Here is a 12,574-nt window from a genome sequence, read left to right on the forward strand (position 1 = left end):
GGCCATGCAGGGCCTCCTGCCAAGGGGAATGATTTCAGACAAGTGCTGACTGCGTGGGAGAAGGCGTTTTGTGTTGGAGGGCTGAGTTATCACTGAAGTTTTTCACTTCTAATACTTGGTAATATCAGTGTCATTTTGTCAGTAAGGAGCACACTCAGTGCCTGAGACATCTCCATCTTCACCTGCTTCACAACTCCACTTGAAGGCAGATGAAAATGATTTCCTTGTAAATGACCTGTTTTCACCAAATTCTGCAAACTCTTACTGAGGCTCTTTGCCATGAACTTGATTTTCTATTTATTTTTTCCTTTTTTTTTTTTTTTTTTTTTTTTTTAATAAGAATTGCTTTCTCCTTGCAAATGTTAAGTAAATTTTTCCTTGCCTGGGATGTCAGGAGGTGCACATCCTGTACAAAAACAATCCCCAACTGCATCAATAACCTTTTTGTACTGCTCAATGAGTCCTAGAAAACTGCAGAGCAGTTTTGTGTCTTTGCAGGTTACTTGGCAATCAATTCTCCATCTCTGATAAATCCTAATTTACAAGGAGCATGTGACGAACTCCCTCCTCTGCAATCAGGAGTTGGCAGTGCCCATTCTTCTGCAAATTTATGGGTTCATCAGAATAATATCAGAGATGTTCTGCAGCATTGCTGCTTGGTTTGCTCCTCATTTTGTGGGGCAGACAGCAGCCTTCTACAGCCCTAAAAAGGACAGGGAATTTTCTGGACTGGAAAGAAAAGCATCCGTGAGAGAGGCAGAATGTGATGCTGTTACCCACGGCTGGTGTTGCACCTCTGTTGTCAAATTTCCCTCCCTTGCTGCCTTGGGGCATCTGAGTAATGGGTGGTTTGTAGTGATGTTCTCCTTATTGAAATCAGTCAAGAGTTTGTGGACTTATTTCCAGCATGAAAACAACCCCTGTTTTGCTGGTTGTATGAGGGAAAAAAATTATTTCAGTCAGAGAGAGGACAGAAAGAGGTGAGAGACCACCGAATTTTTTCCATGTGGCTGCAGGGAGGGAGAACAGTTGTGGTGTGGAGATGCGTTGTTAATGTAAAAGCAACAAAAAGCAACCCAAATAGTGAGTGAGCATCACTGGAGCTGCACCTCTGCCAGTTGGGGATGGATCCCTCCTGCTCCTTCCCCTGCCTGAGGCACCTGTGTGGGGCTGGTTGTCCCTGTCATTTACCTTTCAATTGCACAACAAACAACAAGTTTCTTGGAAAACAGTTGGCTTTTCAGACTCTCCCGGGCATTCAAGTGAGTCCAGGAGATGTAGGGATGAGCTGATAAGTGGCTTTGGATGGTCTTGGCTGTTGGGTGTTGCTATGTTTCCTGATGCTCCAAAGCAATCCCTGGCACGCTGCTTTTGTGAAAGGCAGAACAGCTCAAGAGAAAAACGTGCTTGAAATTACCTGTTCTGGGGAAATGCAATCACTGCGAATTTTCTGCTGGGAACTGCTTGTGAACAAAGATGGAGCCTGAATGAGGGATGTGCCCTTGTGGGGGTGCCTTACACTGACACAAAGCTCTCTGTGCCTCTCCAGAGGGTTGTCACCCTACAGAAACTTGTCACTTGAGGAATCTCCTGGCAGGGCAGGAGATTTGACATCACAGCTGCGTGCCTGGGAAAAACGTCGAGGCAAATTCTTCTTTTCTGGCCAGGAAAGCCAGGGTGTGTGCCTGCTGTGTTCCACGAGGAGGAAATCAATTGCTGAGGGATTTCTGCTGGGAGATTTGTGCTTTATGAAATTAATGCCAGGGGCAGAGGACTGGGGAGCTGCCAACGATAGCACTGTCTTCCTCCCCTCTGCTGCTTTAATTGTTTGTAATGATTGAATAAATAGCACTGTTCTTCCCTGCAGCAAACATAGGCATGTGGCATTTTATTATCTTTATTAGGGCTCCTGTTTGGAATTTCTTTGCTGTATTTCCTTCTTTGCAGAATTGGTCCAAAACTTGGAGGAGTTGGTGTGAGAACTGGACTTTGTGCTGTCAACATTCTGAGTGTTGAGCCGTGCTAAATCCGTGCAACTATATGGGAATGAAATAAATGACATGATTTAAAGAAGGAAATGCTCCTGCCTTAGGCATTTTATCTGCACAAATGCACACTAGGAGAGGAAGAGCAAATCAGGTACAAGCTCCCAGTACTTAGAGAAGAATGAATGGAAGTAACTTCCTGTTTAGGCTGGAAATTAGGAGAACATTTGTACCCATCAGAAGGGTGTTGAACGGGAGCAGCTGCCTAGTGACAACAGACAAGTGGAGAAGTGAAAGCCCAAATTAAAGGCTTTTAGTGTGGAGTTTTTTGGATGTTGGGGTCTTCAGAAGTAGATCTTGAGTCCCACGGGCAATGCAGGCAGCTTCCCAGGGGAGCATCTCTGTCCCGTGCCAGGGACCTGCTGCCCTGGTCCCACAGAGTGATTTGGGGGGTACCTGATGGCCCAGCAGAGTTTCGGGAAATGCCTCAATGTTTGTTGGATTTGAATGGCATTTGGGTCAAACTGAGTTTCTCCTCTGAGGGATGGAGTCTTGAGCTCTCACAGGTTTTGCTTGAACATGTCTTTCATCTGTCCCCAGCCCAAAAACCCCCAGCAGATCCCTGCTCCTCCCTCTCTGTGTCTCCCACAGCTGTGATCCTCAGAGCTTTTCCCTTACACAAAAAAAAAAAAATGGAAATTGGCTGGGTTTTATTCCCTCTTGGTGACAAAATTGTCTCCTATTGTGCAGCTCAGGGGGAAAGGAACCTCTTCCTCCCTTCAGTTTGCTGCAACAAAGTGTTTTGTTCCTCTTTGTGAAGAACTAGGAAGAAACACTTCTCTGAAAGCTGAGGGAGCCCAATTCAATTCCCTTATCATTTTCAGCAAAATAACCAAGTTATTTATGTTGAAAGTCACTCCAAAATTTTGAAGAGACATTTTTAGAAAATATTTCTCTTGGTGACTGATTACGAGTGGGTATGGGAAGAAACTTTTTGCCTTGAACCACTCAAAGCAGTAATTTCTTCCCAAAGAGTAGATGTAATTTCATTTGCTGGGTGAAAAAAAATAAGTAGTAGTGGACCAAAGGAGCTTCAAGCTGATCTCCATTTGCTGTCAATGACTGAATTAAATGCACAGGGTTCCTATCAGCTTTGCCTGACAAAACATTGCTTTTGGGTTATTGGAGGTTTTGTCAGAAATCTTTGTAGCATGAATAGTTCATGGACTTATCTCTGCTGGCTTCAGCCATTCCTGCTGTCCATCATATCTTGCTCTTATGAGGAAGCTCTTTTCATTATGTTGCCTTTTAATTCAGATATCTGAGCCTTTTTCTACTTCTGGTCCCAGTTTTCAGGAGGACAAACATTTTCTTATCTGTGAGTGTATTCAGTGGTGGCCACACAAGTGAAGGCAAGGAACTGGCAGGTGATAATTTATGGAACTCTATAATGGGAAAACCTCAGCATTCAATTTCCATCTCCTTAGAAATCTTTATTTCTTTTCTTGTCTCTTGTGCTCTTTGTGGCTGGTCTGAGTTTAGTGCTTGGAAATGCAATTCTATGGATCCCAATTGCTTTGAGAAAGAATAACCTTGTACACAAAGCCAAATAAATTGAACTTTTCAATATTAGAGCAGTTTGACATCCAGGCTTGGGGACCTGGCAGTGGTGAGTGCCTGACCAGCCTCAGAACACAGAGTTTTTCTGATTTAGGTGAAATTTCATTCATTGGAGACAAAGTAAAATTGCCTCTTATTTGCTCAGCACTAAAAATCCATCTGAAGCTGATTGCCAAGACTTGCTGCTGAGTGATGGGATTAACCCCTGCAATGGCACCATGAAATGAGAGACTGGGAGAGGAATATTAAACAATGGCATTTCCAGCCATGTGCAGGCCCTGGTCTTCTGCTCTTGGCTTGGTGCTGTCCAAGGGGCTGGTTTTGATGGTTCTAGAGGCACTAATCTGGGCAGTGAAATGCACCTCAGGCACCAATTGCATCTCTGGTGTCTGCAAGTGCCTTTATCTCCCTTCATGCTCCTCAGAACCGAAATCCTGCAAGGACCAAGTGAATCTGAGACTTTGGGAAGGCCCAATAGTGACAGATTTTGGTGAGATTTGAGTCAGGAGATGGAAGCAGCAGCAGAAGGTGCTTTAATCTTCATCCCTGCACTCTCCTGCATGCTGATACAGTGTGAAGGAGGCAGGGATTCCATAAAGCACCTTCTGTAGCTCCTGAGGGAAAACAAGTGGCAAGTTCTTTAATTTCTTAGAGTTTCAGGCATGTTTGGCTGTGCTGCACCTCGTGGCCAGGCTCTGCCTCTCTCTGCTCCAGCTGGTGCTTCCAAACTGCCCTCTGTGATTTTTATTTGCAAACCAGCTCTCTGACCAGCTTCCACTTTGCTTTAAAAATTCAGCACCACGTTTGTGGCTGAACAGGTCCCAGAGCTGGGGAGAAGGATTTGAGATGCAATTTACATCACAGAGTTGTTACAGCAGGGAAAATGTCACATCCCTCCTGTGCCTGGAGCTGCTAATCTTGTTCTGAACATTGGAAACCTCTTCAGCTGCTCTCATTATACCTCAATTTGATTACTGCTTTGATTTCACACCTCTTTCATGCATGATTTTCCTCTCTCCTTGGCTGGAATTGTGAGGCCTGAGAATTTGTCAAGCCTTGGGACCGTTCCCATCACCTATCCCTGCTCCTAAAGCTGCTTTGAATTATCTTAGGAACCTGAGCATGAGGGAAACTGGCAGGACTTTAGTGAGAGGAAAAGTAAGGCACAGAGGCCAAAGTGTAAATGCAGAGTCTGGGGACTCTGTTGTGGGGATCTGGGCCCTGCAAACGGATGTTCTTCCCTGTGAATGGCTGGTTCCTTCTCTATCTCCTCCTGAAATTCCTGAGGACCAGGGATGGTGCTGGTACTGCAGCCACACAAACTCCCCATGGAGCTTTGTGGGACCCAGTGGGAATCATTGATTTGCTGCTTTTGATGAAAAGTTGTGACATGAACCTCAGTGTCAGGGAGGTGACACGTTAATGCTGCTGCTGTCAGACAGTGCCCACACACCGTGTCTGGAGGTAGCTCTGGAGAAGATGAAGAAAAACCAGGATTAAATCCCATGTGCTACTGAGCTCTATCAGAAACTGCTTGGAGTGAAGTCTGTGAAGTGACTGGGGAGAGCTGGATGAAAGGGACAGCTCTGAGAAGTGTGTGGTACATCATTGATGTCCTAATACTGATCTTTGCACAGAGATGAAAACTTATCAGTTTGCATGGCCTGAATGTCTGGCTCTGGACATTCTGCATTGCACAAGATGTGCTGAGCTCATCTGGCTCTGAAATATCATCTCTGCACCTTAGCCAGGAACAGCATCAGAGTTCTGAACAGATTCATCAAAATCAGTCATAAGCCAGAAGCAAACCTTGGCAATACACATCTGTGGCAGGTGAGGAGACCAAAAGCTCCCATTCTTGTTCTTGCTGAATGAATTCAGCAATAAAAATTCCTCTCTCTTGGCATTAAAATACTTTAGTTTCAGCTCTGCCCCAGACTGTCAGTGTCAAGTATTTCTCTGGGTGCTTGGGGGTAGGTTCTCCCCCTGGAGCTCTCTGCAGGTTGGTGCTAATTCAAGATGTTCCCTCAGGTTCAGATGTTTTGCTGCCTGAGCAGAGTGTGCAGAACAGGGATTACAAGCACTGACATTTGCTGTGCTAGAAAGTGCAAGGGACACATTTGTGCCAATGAACGTCACACCTTGAACTAGGAGGATCAATTCTTGTGCTCACCAGAGTCTGCGGACAGAGGGGGTTTCCAAAGGAAATCTTGGTCCATGTAGGGCTGAGGGTCCCTCCAGGCTGGCTCCAGCCCCTCAGGGTGCCCAGGAGCAGGGCTTGCCCACAGCCCAGTGCACCCTCCTTAGCCCTGGGGCTGCCCAGGGAAGAGCCATGGCTGAGGCTCTGCAGGAGCACACAGGCTCAGCCCTGCTCCAACATGGGATCCGTGGGCCAGGGCACGCTGGGCTTTGCCCCTACAGCTCCCAAGTGTGTCCAGAGAAACTGCAAGGAGAGGCTCACCTCTGTCAGCGGGATCCCTCTGTGCACAGGGACCCCCACTCCTGGGGTGGCTATGCCAGGGACCTCCAGCCCTGGGAACCTGCAGCAAGTGGAAACTACAACTTTGCAAAATGCTGCCTGTGCCTGAAGCAAATGCAAGGAGAACTGGGGTGTGAAAAATAAAATTTGTTTATTACAGAACAACAGCACCAAAATACAGAACATGTTTACATTGTAAGAATATTTGCAACAACAACAATTGATAGAACATATATACATAAAAACCTACCTAGCAAAACTATGGGAAACGTATTTACAGAAGTCAAAAATAGCCCTACAATCTATATTCTAAAGAACAACAACAAACTGTAGAACGTATATACAAAAGGGTGATGTCTCTGAGATGTCCGTCGCACCTGGAAGAAAAGCAAATGCCACGGTCACTCCAGTCAGGCACAGAGGGCTCTTGCATGTGCCCCCAGGCTGGCACAGCTGGCCCAGCAGCAGGACTCTGCTAGCAGAACTGAGCCTGGCTGGGTCTGGCATGGAGCTTGTGCGGAGCAAAGCAGGCAGAGGACAGGCTGTGGATGGCCACCAGAATCCAGTGCCCTGGCTACAATGTCCCTGAGCAGGGAGCACCCAGCCCAGCCCCAGCCTGGCAGCAGGAGACCCACTCTGCCTGTCCTGCTGCTGGCATTGCTCTTCATGCCAAGATCATGGCCTCTTCCTCACCTTCTTAATCAATGTCCATGTCCTCAATGGACTCTTCCACATCCACCTCCATCTCTTCTTCCACATCCACATCCACCTCCATCTCCTCCTCCATATCAATCTTTGCATCTACCTCCATCTCCTCCTCTCTGTCTGGGACAGCCTGCAGAGGTAGCAAAACCACCGAGTGGGCTCCCTGTCCCACTCCATCCCCACAGAGCTCCAGCCCACCCAGGCAGGTGGGGAGTGTCCACCTCCATGGAATGGCACCAGACCTTCCTCAGGACAAATGGGAGCATCCTGCAGGGCTGGATGACAAAATCCAGGCACTAAGGATCTTTGAGGAGTGATGGGGTTATCAGGGGGCAGGTGACAAGCAGAGTGGGCAGGAGCAAGGTGAAGAGTGTGCAAACACAGCGGCCAATGGTTGTGTTGTGCCCTTTGCTGGGCGCTGGACGTTCCAGCTGGAGCGTGGGCTGTGACATCACAGTTCCCAGGCTCCATCTGAAGTGGACAGTGGAGACCATGGAATGATGGAGTCCCTGAACGGTTGGGCTTGCAAGGGAGCCTGAAGAACAACATCTTGTTCCCAGCTGAGCAGTCTTCCCCCAGAGCGTGCTGCTCAGAGCCCTGTTGCCAAGGATGGGGCATGCACAGCCTCTGTGCACAGCCTGGGCCAGTGCCCCACCACCCCCAGTGGAAAAGAGCAGCTTCCCTAGATGCAGCTTCAATCAACCTGCTGCAGTTGAAAGCCATCCCCCCTTGTCCTGTCAGCACAGGCCCTGCTGAACACTCTGTCCCCTTCTTTCCTGCGGGACCCTTCCAGTCCTGCAGAGCCACAGTGAGGCCTCCCAGTGTCTCCTCTCTCCAGGCTGAGCATCCCCAGCCCCACTTGCCCAGCAGTCAGTCACATCAGGGCCAGTCAAGGCTGCAGGGTAGCAAATAGCATCAGGAACTGCGAGATGCAAGCTTTAGACCCACGTTTGCCTCTAAATGTACAAAATTAATAACAGCGGAGAGGAAGATGGTGGGACACTGGTTCTCTTCTAACTGGTGATTTTTTGTTTCTTCTTTTCTGTCATGCTGACCCAGGTTTTTCTGTTTGAAAGGAAGCTTGGCACAATGTCCATTGTCTTCTCCATTTGTGAAACACCAAGCAGATTCTAGGCAGGCTGATATGCAGAGGAAAACCTGAAAATATACTAGTGATCCTGAGCCTGGGGGATGCAGCTAAACCCAGCCCAAAGTAATTTCTGCAAATTCGAGCCTGCTTTACATTTTCTTGAGTTTGGAAAACTTCACCAGTCATTTCTAAAAAAGCAAACAAAATCCTCAAACCAAATCAGACAAAAACCCATACAAACAAACAAACCCACGCAAACCAGTCCAACAAATAGATCAAAAACCCCAAATAAAACTACAGGGAATGAGGAGTTAGGATTAATTTTGAGGATAGCACAGCAGGCAAATGGCTGCTTGCCACAGGATCACCATCAAAAGCCACATAGAACAGCTGCTCCAAAATATACCCAAGAGGAGAAAAAGAAAAAGTGATGCATGGCAACTTTGGGGGCAGCTCCATATTCAGGTGAAGGATGAGCACGCAGTGGTACAGATCCAGCATTGCCCACCCTCCAGGCTGCTCTTTGCTCCTGATGAAAGACCCTTGCAGGACTGTGGCCCCTCTCAGTGCAGTGTCAGTCACTCCAGAGCTCTCAGCTGAGCCACTGGCATTTGCAGAGTGACATCCAGCCGCAATCCTACTGCCTGCTGAGCACCTGTGGAAGATCCTGAGCCTAAATCTTCATGCCTAGGACCACAAAACAGCTCAGGATTTCTCTGAACTGGTTTTCAGGGGGGTTTCCATATCCCCGTGAGATCTGTTCATCCCTCAACACGTATGACTTGATGTACAATGATGCATTTGGGTTCCTTCCTTCCTCCTGTGTGCCAGTGAGAAACCATCCATGGGAATGGAGGATGTTGTGTGCAGGGCAATGTATTCCTGGCTTGCCATTTTGCTTCACTCTCACTCAGCTGAGCATGGTCCTTATCTAAGAAGGACTTAGAACTTGCAACAAGTGATAAATTAACCTGCTCCACTCTCCTTAGCATGGCTGTGATGAGTGTTAAGGAAAGCAGCGAGCGCTTGCCAGGATGGGAGCTTGTTCTTTGCCAGGGAGGAGGGAGAAAATCTTGCTTGGAGTAAATAAAGCAACTCTGCATCCCCAGGAAGAGAAGCAATTCAATATGTGAGTGCTGCATGGACTGATTTGCACAAGCATTGTCTACTATGCAGCAATGTTCCCCATAAACCATGCTTCTCCTGACCTTTATTTTTCTGGGTTTCCACCACATGATAGAAGAGACTCTCAATGAAAAAAAGCAAAACACCCTGTGGGGAGATGTTTTTTCCTTTCTTCAGGCTGCCTCTTTCTTTTGTTCCCTCCAGAGCTCTCACTTCATTTCTGCTGTTGTTTGGAGCACGTGCTTCCCTCTTTCCTGATCCCCTGGGCTTCTTTTGGCTCTGGGTGTCATGGACACTCTTAATTGTGGACTTTTTCCCCTTCATCTACTTGTGACCTCCAGCCCTGGCAACCTGGAGCAAGTGGAAACTACAACTTGGGAAAATGCTGCCTGTGCCTGAAGCAAATACAAGGAGAACTGGGGTGTGAAAAATAAAATTTGTTTATTACAGAAAAACAGCAGCAAAAATACAGAAGATATTTACATTGTAAGAATATTTGTAACAACAACAATCGATAGAACATATATACAGAAAAACCTACCTAGCAAAACTATGTGAAACGTATTTACAGAAGTCAAAAATTGCCCTAAACTCTATATTCTAAAGAAAAACAACAAACTGCAGAACATATATACAAAAGGGTGGTGTCTCTGTGATGTCCGTCGCACCTGGAAGAAAAGCAAATGCCACGGTCACTCCAGTCAGGCACAGAGGGCTCTTGCATGTGCCCCTAGGCTGGCACAGCTGGCCCAGCAGCAGGACTCTGCTAGCAGAACTGAGCCTGGCTGGGTCTGGCATGGAGCTTGTGTGGAGCAAAGCAGGCACAGGACAGGCTGTGGATGGCCACCAGAATCCCGTGCCCTGGGTACAATGTCCCTGAGCAGGGAGCACCCAGCCCAGCCCCAGCCTGGCAGCAGGAGACCCACTCTGCCTGTCCTGCTGCTGGCATTGCTCTTCATGCCAAGATCATGGCCTCTTCCTCACCCTTTTAATCAATGTCCATGTCCTCAATGGACTCTTCCACATCCACTTCCATCTCTTCTTCCACATCCACATCCACCTCCATCTCCTCCTCCATATCAATCTTTGCATCTACCTCCATCTCCTCCTCTCTGTCTGGGACAGCCTGCAGAGGTAGCAAAACCTCAGAGTGGGCTCCCTGTCCCACTCCATCCCCACAGAGCTCCAGCCCACCCAGCCAGGTGGGAGTGTCCACCTCCATGGAATGGCACCAGACCTTCCTCAGGACAAATGGGAGCATCCTGCAGGGCTGGATGACAAAATCCAGGCACTAAGGATCTTTCAGGAGTGATGGGGTTATCAGGGGGCAGGTGACAAGCAGAGTGGGCAGGAGCAGGGTGAAGACTGTGCAAACCCAGCGGCCAGCGGTTGTGTTGTGCCCTTTGCTGGGCGCTGGACGTTCCAGCTGGAGCGTGGGCTGTGACATCACAGTTCCCAGGCTCCATCTGAAGTGGACAGTGGAGACCATGGAATGATGGAGTCCCTGAACGGTTGGGCTTGCAAGGGAGCCTGAAGAACAACATCTTGTTCCCAGCTGAGCAGTCTTCCCCCAGAGCGTGCTGCTCAGAGCCCTGTTGCCAAGGATGGGGCATGCACAGCCTCTGTGCACAGCCTGGGCCAGTGCCCCACCACCCCCAGTGGAAAAGAGCAGCTTCCCTAGATGCAGCTTCAATCAACCTGCTGCAGTTGAAAGCCATCCCCCCTTGTCCTGTCAGCACAGGCCCTGCTGAACACTCTGTCCCCTTCTTTCCTGCGGGACCCTTCCAGTCCTGCAGAGCCACAGTGAGGCCTCCCAGTGTCTCCTCTCTCCAGGCTGAGCATCCCCAGCCCCACTTGCCCAGCAGTCAGTCACATCAGGGCCAGTCAAGGCTGCAGGGTAGCAAATAGCATCAGGAACTGAGAGATGCAAGCTTTAGACCCACGTTTGCCTCCAAATGTACAAAATTAATAACAGTGGAGAGGAAGATGGTGGGACACTGGTTCTCTTCTAACTGGTGATTTTTTGTTTCTTCTTTTCTGTCATGCTGACCCAGGTTTTTCTGTTTGAAAGGAAGCTTGGCACAATGTCCATTGTCTTCTCCATTTGTGAAACACCAAGCAGATTCTAGGCAGGCTGATATGCAGAGGAAAACCTGAAAATATACTAGTGATCCTGAGCCTGGGGGATGCAGCTAAACCCAGCCCAAAGTAATTTCTGCAAAGTCAAGCCTGCTTTACATTTTCTTGAGTTTGGAAAACTTCACCAGTCATTTATAAAAAAGCAAACAAAATCCTCAAACCAAATCAGACAAAAACCCATACAAACAAACAAACCCACGCAAACCAGTCCAACAAATAGATCAAAAACCCCAAATAAAACTACAGGGAATGAGGAGTTAGGATTAATTTTGAGGATAGCACAGCAGGCAAATGGCTGCTTGCCACAGGATCACCATCAAAAGCCACATAGAACAGCTGCTCCAAAATATACCCAAGAGGAGAAAAAGAAAAAGTGATCCATGGCAACTTTGGGGGCAGCTCCACATTCAGGTGAAGGATGAGCACGCAGTGGTACAGATCCAGCATTGCCCACCCTCCAGGCTGCTCTTTGCTCCTGATGGAAGACCCTTGCAGGACTGTGGCCCCTCTCAGTGCAGTGTCAGTCACTGCCAGAGCTCTCAGCTGAGCCACTGGCATTTCCAGAGTGACATCCAGCCGCAGTCCTACTGCCTGCTGAGCACCTGTGGAAGATCCTGAGCATCCTCATGCCTAGGACTGCCGCTTCCCGGCTGGCTGATGACAAGAGAGGGGGGTGGCGGCAGGTTCCCCCTGGAGCTCCGTTGAATCCCAGTTGTCAATTGTTTTGGTGCAATATAAAACTCAGGCAGTGCACACGGGTCCCAGGGAAACTTTATTTGATGGTAAACTTCCCCTTTTCCTCTCCTGAGACCCCGATCAAGGGGCGAACAAAGACTTTTAAGTGTGGGCAGGTCTCAGGGGAAGGTGCAACTTTCAGCAAATCAGGAGAGTTGGGAGTAAAAATGCTAGGTGGAGATAACAGCAGTGAACTAATAACATTCCAAGGGAGGACAAGCGGTATCAATAAATGGCTAGAGTTTGGAGAAATAGAAACTAGAAACTAGCTGACGAAATAGCTGGGAAAAGGCGGAAACAAAAGGAAAACAGCACCAAGGAAAGCCACCAAATCACAAATCAAACCATAAACCTACTAATAAACCAAAAAGCACAATACAACATTCTGGGAACTCAGTGACTTCATTCTCTGATCAACCTCATTTCTTTCCTCTTGTCACCTATTTCTGCCCTCCTGCAGCCTATTAGTTCTCAGAATCACAGAACTATAGAATATGGCCAGTTGGAAGGGGCCCTTCAGGATCATCAGGATCATTGCACAGAGCAGCCCAATGCTAACTTTGTGTTTATCTGAGGACAGAACCTTCTGCAGGTGTCGGCAGCTGCAGGGAGAAGCCAGGCCCCCTTCCCCCAGCAAGGACAGGGAGCAGGCTCTGGCCAAGGCCTGTGCTGCTGCCGCTCCTTCTCCCTGTGCCC

General features: G+C 48.2%; 1 pseudogene; it reads right to left on the reverse strand.

Moving 5' to 3' along the window:
• Window positions 1–12,574, reverse strand: part of LOC135292707 (zinc finger protein 850-like) — a 216,147-nt pseudogene that overhangs the window by 139,569 nt on the left and 64,004 nt on the right.

Source organism: Passer domesticus, unplaced genomic scaffold, assembly GCF_036417665.1.
Source record: "Passer domesticus isolate bPasDom1 unplaced genomic scaffold, bPasDom1.hap1 HAP1_SCAFFOLD_44, whole genome shotgun sequence".
In the NCBI taxonomy this organism is placed as follows: domain Eukaryota; kingdom Metazoa; phylum Chordata; class Aves; order Passeriformes; family Passeridae; genus Passer; species Passer domesticus.